We start from the raw sequence: 16,145 nt of genomic DNA, 5'->3' as shown, positions 1-16,145 counted from the left end.
ATAATAATAACAATAAATTATTTTTGTTTTTGTTTTTTTGAGATGGAGTTTTTCTCTTGTTGCCCAGGCTGGATGGAGTGCACTGGCGTGATCTCAGCTCACCACAACCTCCGCCTCCCAGGTTCAAGCAATTGTCCTGCCTCAGCCTCCTAAGTGGCTGGGATTACAGGTGCACACCACCACGCCTGGCTAATTTTGTATTTTTAGTAGAGATAGGGTTTCACCATATTGGTCAGGCTGGTCTCAAACTCCCAACCTCAGGTGATCCGCCTGCCTCAGCCTCCCAAATTGTTGGGATTACAGGCATAAGCCACTGTGTCCGGCCTATAATAAATTAATTTTTAAAATTTCCACTGGTAAGATACTTTGAAAAAAATAAGGACTATGCTCTTACTGAACTAACTACAACTGTTTATTCTCTTTATCCATCCCTAACTAAATATTCTGAGTCCACTAACCTTGCTAAATTACCCTTTCACCCTGAAGACGATTGACAAAAAAGAAGGCAAACAGATGTCTTTACAAAATAAGACCTCTGATCAGCCAGGCCTTCTTGTTGTAACCACTTTAACTCCATGATCTAAAATTGAGCTTAGAGCCATTGTAAAGGACTTCCCTGATACAAGGAGAAATCTTCAAAAATTTACTGAGGAATTTAGAATCTTCCTAGGAACGTAGGATCCAGAACTCCTTGACCTTTACCAATTTATTCACATGATATTGGGACCTGGCAAATGGATGCCAGCAACAGAATGGAACACACATGAGGAGGATATTAAAGACCCCTCCAAGACCTCCTCATGGAAAGGGCCAAAAGGAGCATGAAAAAATGCTGAACCCCTTCTAGATTCAATTTCTAAGATTTTTCACACATTTTTGTCTGCTGGTTTGCATGATGGACCAATCACATTCACCGAAAATTGATTGGTCCATGATGCAATCCTGCAGACAAGAAAAAAAAAAAAAAAGATGAACCAGTTTCAGATTATAGAACTCACTTAGAAACACAATTTCAGAAATATTCTGAGCTCAACATATGGCAAGGAGCATTTCCTGCAGAGACTGAAATGGCATTAACTGTTCTATTTATAAACGGACTTCGTCCTGAACTTCGCAGTTTAATTAAAAATCATAAACCTAGATGGGAAGTGACAGATATGACTGAATTGGTGGCTGTAGCTGAACATTTTGAAAGGACTCTATGGGAAGAAAAAACCCAAATGTTAACAAGCCTATGTCCCTTCAACCTTCAAAAAGCTGCAACCTATGAAGTTTTTTCAACCAAGAGGTCCTAAAACAAGAGATCCCAAAGTATCTGCCTTTATTGCAAATGACTAGAAAAGAGAGGCTGGAAAAGAAATTCTCCATTTTTCTGTCAGTCCACCAATAAGCCTCTTTCCTTTAGGCTAGAGAGAGCCCAAGAGATTTTAGCTCTCGTGATAATTGACCAGACTCTAAGAGAGTCCCCTGGTAAAGTGCTGCCCATAATACCTCTAAATAAACACAGAGAAACAAGAGTTAGAATAAAGGAAATCTTGTACAGTCCTGGTGGATACCAAAGCCTCCTATCTTGCATAAAGCCACTTTAATAGATCAACACATCACTCAGAGAAAAAACGTTGTTGTTGTTGTTTTTTGGTGGGGGTTTTGAATGAATTTCAAGAGGTTCTTATGTTTGAACTCGTTCAATTGACTTTGGGGCCATTTTCAGAAAAAACATACTTTTGTACTATGGGATACTGCTCCAGTAGACTTGCTAGGGCAAGACTTACTTTCAAAGCTAAAAGAATGCGGGCAAGATGGCGGATAGAAGGCAGGACTAGCTTGCAGCTCCTGCTCCGACTGACAGAGCAGCGTGTGGAGACTCACATTGTGAACTGTTTCTCCAAGAATTACTGCAGGAACATACCAGGAAAGCTAACAGAATCCACAGACCCGTTGAAAGAACTAGATCACTGCTGTAGTGCCCCTGAGATGCTGAAAAACTGTGAGTTTGCTTGCTTGCTTCCTCAGTGGGGAAGCTGGTGGTCTAGGGCAAGTCCGCAGCCATGGTCACCAGCTGCCTGTTAATAGACTCCATAATGTTGGGGGGCCACGGTGGGAATGAGACCAGCCTTTAGGACTTCAGACTGCATGGGAGTGGGGTGAGATCTGTGATTGCTGGCTTTCCCCCACTTCCCTGGCGACCAGTATGACTCAGCAGAGGCAGACATACTCCCCATGGGAATACAACTCCATTGGACTGGGAACCACACCCCCATCTCCCACAGCAGCCACAGCATGCCCCAACCAAGGAGAGTCTGAGCTCAGACATGCCTATCCCTGCCCCCACCTGGTGGTCTTTCTCCACCCATGCTGGTAGCAGAAGACAAAGATCATAATCTCTTTGGGAGCTCTGTGGCCCTGCCCACTGCCTGAGAAACCTGAATATTTAACCAGGTGTCTCTAGGGCAATTTTACATCCTCCCTATACGATTGCAGCTGATGTGCTCTTGGAAGCCCCACCTCCTGGCCAACCAACACAAAACCAGTACACTAAACAGAAATACAAGGAAGGACCTACACAAAGTCCATGTCACTGCCCTGCTACCTCCACTGGAGCAGGTGCTGGTATCTATGGCTGAGAGACCTGAAGGATCACATCACAGGACTCTGCAGACACTCCCCAGTGCCAGCCTGGAGCCCAGTAGCTCTGCTGGGAGGCTAGAGCCAGAAAAGCAAAAGCAATCACTGCAGTTCAGCTCTCAGGAAGCCCCATTCTTGGGGAAGGGGGAGAGCACTGCATCAAGGGGGCACCCCGTGGGACAAAAGAATCTGAACAGCAGCCTTGAGTCCCAGATCTTCCCTCTGACATAGTCAACCCAAATGAAGAGGAACCAGAAAAACAATTCTGATAATATGACAAAACAAGATTTTTTAGCACCCCCAAAAGATCACACCAGCTCACCAGCAATGGATCCAAACCAAGATGAAATATCTGGATTGCCAGAAAAAGAATTCAGAATGTCGATTATTAAGCTAAACAAGAAGGCACCAAAGAAAGGTGAAGTCCAATTTAAAGAAATCAAAAACGTGATACAGGATATAAAATAAAAATTCTTCAATGAAATAGATAGCATACATAAAAAATAATCACAACTTCTGAAAATCAATGACACACTTAGAGAAATGCAAAACGCACTAGAAAGTCTCAGCAATAGAACTGAACAAGCAGAAGAAAGAACTTCAGAGCTGAAAGACAAGGCTTTCAAATTAACCCAATCCGTCAAATTAAAAAAAAAAAGAATTTTTAAAAAGGAACAAAGCCTCCAAGAAGTTTGGGACTATGTTAAATGCCCAAACCTAAGAATAATTGGTGTTCCCAAGGAAGAAGAAAAATCTAAAAGTTTGGGAAACATATTTGAGGGAATAATCAAGGAAAACTCCCCTGGCCTTGCTAGAGATCTAGACACCCAAATACAAGAAGCTCAAAGAACACCTGGGAAATTCATCACAAAAAGATCATCACTAGGCCAGGCGCAGTGGCTCATGCCTGTAATCCTAGCACTTTGGGAGGCCAAGGCGGGTGGATCACCTGAGGTGAGGAGTTCAAGACCAGCCTGGCCAACATGGTGAAACTCTGTCTCTACTAAAAATACAAAAATTAGCTGGACGTGATGGTGGGCACCTATAATCCCAGCTACTTGGGAGGCTGAGGCAGGAGAATTGCTTGAACCCAGAGAGGAGAGGTTGCAGTAAGCCAAGATTGTGCCACTGCATTCCAACCTGGGCAAAAGAGCAAAACTCTGTCTACAAAAAAAGAAAGAAAAAAATATCATCGCCTAGGCACACAGTCATCAGATTATCTAAAGTCAATATGAAGGAAAGAATCTTAAGAGCTGTGAGGCAAAAGCATCAGGTAACCTATAAAGGAAAACCTATCAGATAAATAGCAGATTTCTCAGCAGAAACCCTACAAGCTAGAAGGGATTGGGGTCCTATTTTTAGCTTCCTTAAACAAAACAATTATCAGCCAATAATTTTATATACAGTGAAACTAAGCTACATTAATGAAGGAAAGATATAGTCTTTTCCAGATAAACAAATGCTGAGAAAATTTGCCACTGTCAAGCCAGCACTACAAGAACTGCTAAAAGGAGCTTTAAATCTTGAAACAAATCCTCAAAACACACCAAAATAGAACCTCCTTAAAGCATAAATCTCACAGACCTATACAAAAATAACAGTGAAACAATAATAATGAAAAAAAAAAATATTCAGGCAACAAGTAGCACAATGAACAGAATAGTACCTCACATCTCAATGCTAATATTGAATGTAAACAGCCTCAATGCTCCACTTAAAAGATACAGAATGGTAGAATGGATAAGAATTTACCAAGTTTCTGCTGTCTTTGGGAGACTCACCTAGCACATAAAGACTCACATAAACTTAAGGTAAAGGGGTAGAAAAAGATATTCCATGCAAATGGACCCCAAAAGCGAGCAGGAGTAGCTATTCTTCTATCAGACAAAAGAAACTTGAAAGCAACGGCAGTTAAAAAAGACAAAGAGGAACATTATGTAATGGTAACAGGACTAGTCCAACAGGAAAATATCACAATTCTATGTTTGGTGCATACCAAACACTAAAGCTCCCAAATTTATAAAACAATTACTGCTAGACCTAAGAAATGAGATCGACAGCAACACAATAGTGAGGGACTTTAATACTCCACTGACAGCACTAGACAGGTCATCAAGACAGAAAGTCAGCAAAGAAACAATGGACTTATACTATACCCTACAACAAATGGACTTAACAGATATTTACAGACATTCTACCCAACAACTGCAGAATATACATTCTATTCATCAGCACATGGAACATTCTCCAAAGCTAAAAGAATGTATATATTCTTGTCAGAAAGAAAAATAATCTTACAGTTTCCTGATTCTTCTGCACCAGAATTGTTATGCTCTCTATGGGCAGAAATTGATAAGATTAAAAATCAGGACTGTTATGCCCCCTGATGTTTCTAAAATACCCGAATGTTTATTGTCCTTTTCCTCAACTGACACAGGAAGGACTGAAAATGTGGAGCCCGCAAAAATCCAAATGATTATTCTAAACCTTTCCCTAAATTACTACAATAGTCACTAAAACCCAAAGCATTTCAAGGGCTCTCACCAATTGTGGAAGATTTAATTAAACAAAGACTTACAATTGTATGTACTAGTGCTGGTAATTCTACAACCCTAGCAGCTGAAAAACCAGAGTCCAGAGCAAGATGGCCCACTAGTATCCCCTAGCACTGGTCTCCTTCATGAAGACGGCCAGAACAACGAATAAACAACTACATGTTAGTGAAAACAACTGAGAGAGAGTGCTGGAGTGCATCAGAGGCATAATAGAAACCCAGTGAGCTCAGAAACTTGAGATGGCCACATAAAGAATGGAAGGAGGCTGGGCACAGTGGCTCACGCCTGTAATCCCAGCACTTTGGGAGGTCGAAGTGGGCGGATCATGAGGTCAGGGGATCGAGACCATCCTGGCTAACACAGTGAAACCCCGTCTCCACTAAAAATACAAAAAATTAGCCGGGCGTGGTGGCGGGTGCCTGTAGTCCCAGCTACTCGGGAGGCTGAGGCAGGAGAATGGCGTGAACCCAGGAGGCGGAGCTTGCAGTGAGTGGAGATCACGCCACTGCACTCCAGCCTGGGTGACAGAGCAAGAGTCCGTCTCAAAAAAAATTAATAATAATAATGGAAGGAAATGCCAAACCTCCACCACCGCATCTCCCAGCTGGGGTCAGCTGAAAACCAGGAGGAACTTCTTTGTATGGTGAGGAGTTAAGCATGAGGATCCCAGCAACCCTCATCACCACCTTGGGCACCTATAGACCTCACCACTGTAGTCCCTTACCTTCCTTACAGGCACTAAGCCCAGCTCAAGGAGCTGCCTGGAGTTCACATAGCTGTGCTTCCTCCCAGAGAAGGAGCCGATACTGTGCTCGCCCCTGTGTGGCCCATGCAGCTACTGCACTATGCCATCTTGGAACTGGGACTACAGCTGGAGTATTATGCTGCAGGGGTAAGTACTAGCCACGGCTTCCCTTTATCCCTGAGGCTAAGATGACAATGAACTATCCCTGGCCACTGACCCAACAGCCCCATGCTGAGCTGCAACTGAAAGCAGCTGTTGTGCCCTTCCCAGGAAAGCTAAGCAGAGGTGGAGCTGCTCCACCTACCCCTCCCTCCAGCCCCTTGGGCCAGAATTGAAGCAGTAACCTTCTTCCTGGGAAAACAGTAGCTGAGCCACGCAGAGAAGTCACATCTCCCCAGTGCCTAAGTTAAAGCAGTGTCCCACATCTCAGGAAATGGTGCTCTAGCCACCTGGAGTGGTCACACACCCCAGTACCTAAGCTGAAGTGATATCCTGCATCTCAGGGAAACAATGCCTAGGCTTTCCAGAACAGTTATGCTCCCATCACCCCAGGCTTGAGCTGAAATGACACATAGTCCCCTGGAGAATGTGTGCCTTGGTCAAGCTGAACAGCTGCATATCCCAGGGCTGAGCTGCTGTGGTACCCCACATCCCAGGGAAACAGAGCAGTGGCTGAGCAGAGACACCCTGTTCTACAGGTCAAACAACTTTAGTACCCCGTTTTCCTGCAGCGAGACTAGTTCCTTAGAGCCTGAGCTGCTGAGACAGTCCTTTCCCTGAGAAGTGGAGTCATCTCTGTGTTGTTCCCTGCCCCTCCAGAGCCCAAATGACAGCTGTGCTTTACCATTCTGGAGCACTTGCTGCCACTGCCCCTGGCCTCACAGAGTCTGGGATACTGCCACGCCCCACCATCCTAAGGTCTAGAGTCACTACTACATGGTGCTTCATTCTCTGGAACCTGAGTTGTCACTGAGCTCATTGACTCTGGTTCCTGAATTGCAGCCCTACTCTACTTCCCAGGCCCACACCGCCAGAGCAACTCTTCTTCCCTGGAGTCAGGCCAGTGCTATGCCCTTCCCCCCAGGGGTAGAATCACAGGCATAACTTGCCCACCTGGACCTGAGCTGCCAGGGAGTTACTGAAAGTCAGATATCCTGACTCTTTGGGCAATCAACACCCAACTCTGCCTCAGAAAACAAAACTGCACCCCAAGACCTGGGTGCCACAATAGGTTTGTGAGACCCTGAGCCTAGAACCCTGACCCCACAGCCACTCAGAGCACATGCACCTAGAACCCAGTGCCTCTGCACCTGCCTGTAGACTATGTCAGACCTGATACTAAAAGTGATCTCCTCAACTAAGTCTCTCCATTGTGGAGAAAATGAGACTAGGAGGACCCTAAAAGCCCTTGACGCCAAGGACATTCACAACCTACACTGCTGCTGCCACAAACTTATGCAGCACAGGCTACTAAGGTACCCACAGCTATTGCTGTCACAGAACGCAGCTGAAGAAACTCCACAGAAACCAAACCACTGCGCCTATCTAGAACTAGAGTCACCACACCTTTCCCAACTGGCACACTAAAACCCAAAACTGCAAGTGAAAATCCTTCTCTAGGAAGTTTGGAAGAGCCAATTTTTCTACCAGATGCACAGACGTCAATGTAGGGACAAAAGAATCATGAAAGGATACAGAAATATGACACCACTAAAGTAACATAACAATCTACCAACAGACCCCAATGAAAAGGAAATCAACAAATTGTTGGGATAAAAGAATCCAAAATAATGATCTTTAGGAAACTCAATGAGATACAAGAAAATATAGATGATTTAATGAAATCAGGAAAACAATTCACAATACACATGAGAAATTCAACAAAGAGATGAAAATCATAAAAAAACAACCAAACAGAAATCTTGTAGCTAAAGAATTCAATGAGTGAAATAAAAAAAAATACAATAAAGTGTTTCAACAGCAGACTTGACCAAGCAGAAGAAAGAATCTCTTAACTTGAAGATAGGTCATTTGAAATTGTCCAGAAAAAGAAGTTACAATGAGAAAGAATGAAGAAAACCTAGAAGACTTATACAATAGCATTAAGTGAACAAATATGCATTTTATGAGAATACCAGAAGGAGAAGATAAAAGGTGTAGAAAATTTGTTTAATTAAGCAACAGCTGAAAACTTCCCAAGTCTGGGAACAAATATGAACATCCAGACCCAAGAAGCTCAAAGGTCCCCAGATAGATTCAACTCGAAAAGATCCTCTGCAAGGTACATTGTAGTCAAACTATCTGAAGTCAAAGACAAAAGAATTCTAAAAACAGTAAGAGAAAAGTGTCATCATATACAAGACTAAAGCAGATTTCTCTGCAGACAACCATGTAGGCCAAGAGAGAATGGGATGATATAGTCTCTTTTCTGGCAGGAAAAAAAAAATTGCCAACGAAGAATACTATACCCAGCAAAGCTATCCTGCAGAAATGAGGAAGAAATAAAGTCTCTCCCAAAAAAGCAAAAACTAAGTGAATTAATCACCACTACGCTGGCCCTACAATAAATGTTTAAAGGAGTCCTACATCTAGAAATGAAAAAATGATATCTACCATCATGGAAACACACAAAAGTGTGTAAAACTCACTGGTAGAGGAGATGCACAAATGAGAAAGAGAAAGGAGTCAACTGTTAGAGGCAACTGTTACCACTATAGAAAATCACCAAACTGCAATGAAAATAAGAGGAAGAAAGGAACAAAGGATATACAAAACAATCAGAAAACAATATAGAAAATGATAAAAATAAATCCTCACCTATCAATAACAACCTTGAATGTAAATGGATTAAATTCCCCACTTAAAAGATATAGACTGGCTGAATAGATTTTTAAAAAGATCCAACTATATGCTGCCTACAAAAAAAAAAACTCACTTTATCTGCATAGATACATATAGATTGAAAGTGAAGGAATGGAAAAAGATATTCCATGCAAACAAAAGTCAAAAGCAACCAGGAGTAACTATATCAGAAAAAAACTAACTTTAAATAAAAAACTGTAGAAAGAGACCAGGTCACTATATAATAATAACATAACCAATTCAGTAAGAGAATACGAAACATTTTCCAGGATAGACCACATGTTAGGTCACAAAACAAGTCTCAACAAATTTAAAAGAAGTGAAACGATATGCTTTTTTTGTTTTAAGAGATGGGGTCTTGCTATGTTTCCCAAGCTGGAGTGCAGTTGCCATTCAAAGGCACGATCACAGTACACTTCAAGCTTGAACTCCTGGGCTCAAGTAATCCTCCCACCTTAGCCTCCCAAGCATCTGGAACTTCAGGCACGTGCCACTGTGCCTAGCTTTAAGTATCTTTTCTGACCCCAATGGAATAAAACCAGAAATTGGTAACAAGAGAAACTTTTGAAATTCTACAAATACCTGGAAATTATTATACAACATGCTCCTGAAAAACCAATGGTTCAATGAAGAAATTAAGAAGAACATTTTAAAGTTTATTAAAACAAATGAAAATAGAAACATAACATACCAAATCTATTGGATACAGCAAAAGCAAAGCATTATTAAGAGGGAAGTGTATAGCAATAAATGCCTATATCAAAAAAATAAAGAGGCTTCAAATAAATATCCTAATGATGCATCTCAAGGAACTAGAAAAGCAAGAAGAAAAAAAAATCAAAAATGAGTAGAAGTAAAAAAAATAAATAAAGATTAGAGCAGAAATTTAAAAATGGAGACAAAAATGCAAAATACCAATGAATTGAAAAGTTGGTTTTTTGAAAAGATAAAATCAACAAACCACTAGCTAGACTATCCAAAATAAAAGAGAAATGACTCAAGTGAATAAAGTCAGAAATTAAAAAACAAAACAAAACACTGGTCGGGCACGGTGGCTCATACCTGTAATCCCAGCACTTTGGGAGGCTGAGGTGGGTGGATCCCTTGACCTCAAGAGTTTGAGACCAGCCTGGGCAACAGAGGGGGACCCTGTCTCTACCAAAAATACAAAAATTAGCCCAGCATGGCGGTGCACATTTGTGTTCCCAGCTACTCTAAAGGCTGAGGTGGGAAGATCACTGGAGCCCAGGAAGTTGAAGCTGTAGTGAGCCATTATCACACCACTGCACTCAGCCTGGGTGACAGTGAGACCCTGTCAAAAAAAAAAGAAAGAAGGGGAGAGGGGGGGGGAGAGAGAGAGAGAGAGAGGAAAGAGAGAGAGAGAAAGAAAGAGAGAGAGAGAGAGAAGAGAGAGAGAAAGGAAAGAAGAAAGAAAGAAGGAAAGAAAGAAAGAAAGAAAGAAAGAAAGAAAGAAAGAAAGAAAGAAAGAAAGAAAGAAAGAGAGAGAGAGAGAGAGAAGGAAAGAAAAGAAAGAAAGAAAGAAAGAAAGAAAGAAAGAAAGAAAGAAAGAAAGAAAGAAAGAAAGAAAGAAAGAAAGAAAGAAAGAAAGAAAGAATTACAACAAATACCACAGAAATACAAAAGATTGTTAGAGACTAATACAACTATATGCCAACAAATTAGAAAACCTAGAAGAAATGAATTAATTCCTGGACACATACAACCTACAAAGATTGAATCAAGAAGAAATAGAAAGTTTAAACAGGCCAATTACAAGTAATGAGGTTGAATCTGTAATAAAACGTCTCCCATTAAAGAAAAAAATCCTGGCTTTCTGATATTCAAGTGGTTGATAAACACAATGACTTTTGTACTCTTAGAAACAGAAGAAGCTAACACCCATTGTTTCACTCCTCTGTTTATTCTATCCAGTTATGTAAAATATGACATGCCTACTTATTTAGAAAAAAAATGTCTACAAGAAGTGCATCAGTAGTGGTAGAGGTCAGGACAGTGGCTATATATGGGTCTGGTTGAAGTATTGACTGAGAAGGAACATAGGGTGACATTCTGGGGTGATGAAAATGTTTTGATTTTTTTTATTTTAATTTTATTTATTTATTTATTTATGTAATATGGAGATGGGTCTCACTATGTTGCCCAGGCTAGTCTCAAACTCCTAGACTCAAGTGAACCTCCTGTCATGGCCTCCCAAAGTGCTGGGAATACAGGCATGAGCCACCAAGCCTGGCTGAAATGTTTCAAATGTTAATGTGGATGGAAAGAGTAGGTGTATACGTAAGTAAAACTTAATTGAGATATTCATATGATTCATGCACTTTATGTACCTCATTGAATGTATTTTATACTAAATTTTAAAAATAATAAATAGAAGGAAATTTAAAACTAAAAAAATTAAAACAACCAATTGGATGAGGTTAGAGATTTGTTGACACTTTACAGGCAATTAACAAACTTGTAATACCAAATTTCCTGTAATTTCAAATCCTAAAACTTTATTATCTAATGTGCCCACTAATTCAATGTGGCTTATGGTAATATACCTTTGATCAATCTTCTTTAGCATTCCAGTTCATAAAGAGAGTCAACTTATTTGCTTTTACTTGGAAAAATCAGCAGTATACCTTCACTATATGAATTTTTCCCAGGCAGTACACCAGAACTCAAAGACCCCACAGTTTCCTCAAAATCTTACTTTTTATTCAGTATGTAGATGGCCTGTTGCTATGTTCTCCCACTAAAAAATGACTGCTTTGAAATGAACTCAGTTTACCTTTTACAGCAACTCATACATAAAGGTCACAAGGTTTTGATGGAAAACTTCCATTTTCATGAGAAAAAGTCCACTATTTGGGACATGACTTAACTACTGAAGAGTTTCTCTCTCACCTGAGAGAATAAAAACTATTTAAAGTTGTCCTCAGCCTGCAACCAAAAGACAATTAACAGGTTTTCTTGTATTTGCAGGATATTGCAGTCCTGGGTTCTGAATTGCTCCTTAATGACCTCACCATTGTATGAGCTCATTAGAAATGCAGCACCAGATCCTTTACTTTGGGAAGATAGTTATGAACAGAATTTTAACCAAATGGCATTGACCTCACAACAGTCCCCAAGCTTTAGGATTTCCAGATTACACTAAACCTTTAACCTTGTTCATTTGTCAATGTAGCAATCAGTCATTAGAAGTTCTTACCCAAGAACATGGCAGAGCACACAGGCCTATTGCATATTATAGCCTGCAATTAGACTCAGTAGCTAAGGTATACTTGAATTGTATTAAAACAGTAACAGCAGTCGAGTTGGTGACAGCTTCATCTGAGCTGGTGAAGGAACTTAATTTGCAAGTCCCATTATGCTGTGGAAAGTCTATTAAATTCCAACCAAACAATATTTTTCAGCAAATAGGCTAAACTCTTATGAAATTCTTTTCCTGTCTCCTTCTAATCTTGGTATAAAATACTGCTATCTATTTAACCCTGCTACTCTATTAACTCTGCCTGATTATGGTGAAGATCACAGTTGTGCGAGTGTAGCATCAGAAATAGTCACCCCTTATGTTGACTTACAGGATACTTCATTGGATCATCTTGAGTTAATACTTTTCTTGATGAGTCCTATGCCATAACCTCAGAAGGAAAAGATCAGGCAGGGTATGTCATTACTACTCAAAATGAGTTAATAAAGACGGGATTTCTTCCTCAATTTAAGTCAGCTCAACTTGTAAAGCTTTTTGCTCTCACCCAAGCTTGTCATATAGCTAAGGACAAGTCAGTAAATATTCACACAGATAGCAGATATGCTTTTGAAGTAACACACAGTTTGGGCATGTTCCAGAAACAATGAAGGCTTCTCACTGCTACTAGGACTCCTATCAAAAATGGGCTCCTTTTTGCTATGCTATTACCATTACAGATTGCCATTATTAATATTGAAGCTCAGCCTGTAAAACTGAATCTGAATATCAAGGGAATGCCCTAGCAGATTTTTATGCTAAATCAGTGCTGAAATGTTAGAATATGCAACTTGGATTAATTCTGTAAGATTGATCCAAGTCAATTCCCTTATGAAGACCTATTTAATAAACAGTGCAGTGCATCTGATTTGGAAAAACAAAATTGGTATCCGAAAGTAGGTAAGTTCAACTTAAGCATGGAATCGCAGAGGGCCTGGACAGCCACCTGGTCCTTCTTGAGTCTTTGAAGTTTCCATTGTTAAAATCTCTGCAAGCCAGAACTCATCATGGAACAGAAAAAATGATACAAATTATGAAAAAATATTGGTGGGGTAATTGTTCTAAAATTACTAAAAATGGGTTATAACCAATGTTTGTTTTGTCAGACTCATGATTCTGGGAGAACAAAACTTCAGGAGGTATATTTCTGCTACACGATGGACCATTTGAACATTTAGAGATGGACTTCATTCAGTTGCCACCCTCAATGGAGTATCAGTACGTTCTTGTAGCAGCTTGTATGTTTTCTGGTTGGTTAGGGGCTTTTCTATGTAGGAAGGCCAATGCTGTTGCAATAGCTAATAAATTATTAGAAAATGTGTTTCCTTTATGAGGCATTCTTAGAGAAATCTCCAGTGATAGGCAAACTCACTTTATGGGGCAAGTTATAATGCAGTTTAAAAAGGTGTTATAGACACATTGGCACTACCATTGTGTCTATCCCACTCAGTCTTCCAGAAAGATTGAAAGAACAAATGGTAGGCTGGGCGCGATGGCTCACACCCGTAATCCCAGCACTTTGGGAGGCCAAAGAGAGTGGATCACAAGGTCAGGAGATCAAGACCATCCTGGCCAACATGGTGAAACCCCGTCTCTACTAAAACTACAAAAATTAGCCAGGTGTGGTGGCAGACACCTGTAATCCCAGCTACTTGGGAGGCTGAGGCAGGAGAATCGCTTGAACTCCAGAGGCAGAGGTTGCAGTGAGCAGAGTTTGCACTACTGCACTCCAGCCTGGTGACAGAGCGAGACTCTGTCTAAAAAATAATAATAATAATAAAATAAAAAAAAAAGAACAAATGGCATCTCAAAACCGAAACTGGAAAAGTTAACTGAGTCACTTGGCCAAAATGTACTACCATTAGCTTTAATGGCAACCTGATCCACTCCCACTGGAAACCACAAGTTGACCTCCTATGAAATAGTCACTGGAAGGCCTATGCCCCTAATAATAGAACTTCATGCATCTCCCACTCTCCATTTAGTTTGACTAAATAGTGCAAGGCTTTGATGCGTTATGCCAAAGCGTATCTTCCACAGGTAAAGGAAGATTTTTGTGATCCACTGACTGAGGACAATCAAACCATTCATGATCTAGGACCTGGTGACTGGGTCTTCTGAAAACTACGTCAGAGGAACACCGCTCTCGAACTCCCTTGAAAGGAACCATACCAAGTTCTTCCACCACCCATACTTCAGTGAAACTTCAGGGCTTTGAAACTTGGGTTCACATCTCACAACTCAAAGGAACTGCTTCAGACTTTTAGAACGGTATACCTGTTGAAGACTTTAAGATAAAGCTATTAATAGAAAAATGTATCCCAGAAGCAGATGACATACTAGACTTGAACAACTTTCCTAAGATGACAGATCAAGACTTTCATGCCATCATGGAAGCTTTATGTTTTTTCTTTTTTCCTCATTTTCTGCTGTCCTAATCCTTTCCTTTTGCCTTCAGGAAAATCCATGGGACCATAAGAAGTGGATGGCTTCAACTCTAGCTTATGCTCTGGCACAAAGCCAGAGCATGGCTGGGTACAATGGTGCATGCCTGTAGTCCCAGCTACTCAGGAGGCTGAGACAGGTGGATGCTTGAATCTAGGAGTTTAAGTACAGCCTGGGCAATATGGCAAGACCTTGTCTCCAGAAAAAGGAAAGGAAAGGAAGGGGAGGGGAGGAGTGTGGAGGGGAGGGGAAGGGAGGGGGGAGAGGAGAGGAGAGGCGAGGAGAGGAGAGGCAAGGAGAGGAGAGGCGAGGCGAGGAGAGGAGAGGAGAGGAGAGGAGAGGAGAGGAGAGAGGAGAGGAGAGGAGAAAAGCCAAGCAATTCTTGGGTTTGTGGGCTAATGCCAAGGAAAGGAGAGGAGAGGAGAGGAGAGGAGAAAGGAGAGGGGAGGGGAGGAGAGGGCAGGGGAGGAGAGGAGAGGAGAGGAGAGGATGGGACAGGAGCCGAGCCAAGAAAGGAAAGGAAAGGAAAGGAGAGGAAAGGAAAGGACAGGAGAAAAGCCAAGCAATTGTTGGGTTTGTGGGCTAATGCCAGCGTCAGAAAACAATTCCACTGATGTCAGTGCCTCTCCATGTTCCCAATGAGAGTCACCCTGAAATTTCAAAGGAATAAAGGAGAGCTATCCTTGATATTTATTTTAAAGATGACTGCAACTTACTTCACTGCACTTGCTAGAAGCAACACTCTAGGTCAAGCATGGTGGCTCACACCTGTAATCCCAACACTTTGGGAGGCCAAGCGGGGGCAGATCACTTGAGGCCATGAGTTCGAGACCAGCCTGGCCAACATGGTGAAACCCCGTCTCTACTAAAAACACAAAAATTAGCCGGGCATGGTGGCACATGCCTGTAATCCCAGCTACTAGGGAGGCTGAGGCAGAAAATCACTTGAACCCAGGAGGTGGGGGTTGCAGTGAGCCGAAATCCTGCCACTGCACTCCAGCCTGGGAGATGGAGCAAGACTCTGTCAAAAAAAAAAAAAAAAAAAAAAAAGAAAGAAAAGAAAAAGAAAAAGAAAAGAAACAATATTCTAACTTGAAAAAGATTATTGTGCTTCCAGGCATCACGCACTGAAGACCTGGGAATTACCTATGTGGGTACAGGTATTGTTTGTATCATGTAACCAGATTAAATTCAGTAGGATTCTTTTTTACTAAAGGTGGTTATACACCCTTATAGCATGTTATTAAAAGACTACCAAAAAGTGAATTTTTCACAGGAACTTGTGTAGGAGGTATGTGGATTTATGGGTGAACAAATTTAACGGACCCCCGCTCCAGCACAATTAAGTGGCCCTCTTTTCCAGTCGCTCAGGGCTTCTACTGGGTCTGTGTGGTTTGCTTTTTCTGTTCTGCCTGCTCACTGGTTTGGATCTTGCTTTCTGGCTGGCTCCCTTCTGCCTTTCAAATAGCTTCCTCTGAATGTTCCCGTAGTAGTTTCTATGATCGAAGGCCAAAATGGTCAATAATCAAAATCAGCACCAACTTTGAAACTGATGAAGATAAGCTAGTTTCCACTGAGGAAAGAGTCCAGTGGGATTCCTGGGGGCCCACTTTCAGCAGTAGTGAGGTACCAGAAGGATGGAATTTAAAGCTAATCC

Source organism: Macaca nemestrina, chromosome 13, assembly GCF_043159975.1.
Source record: "Macaca nemestrina isolate mMacNem1 chromosome 13, mMacNem.hap1, whole genome shotgun sequence".
Classification (NCBI taxonomy): domain Eukaryota; kingdom Metazoa; phylum Chordata; class Mammalia; order Primates; family Cercopithecidae; genus Macaca; species Macaca nemestrina.
The sequence above is the reverse complement of the archived record's forward strand: the minus strand, read 5'-3'. Positions refer to the sequence as shown.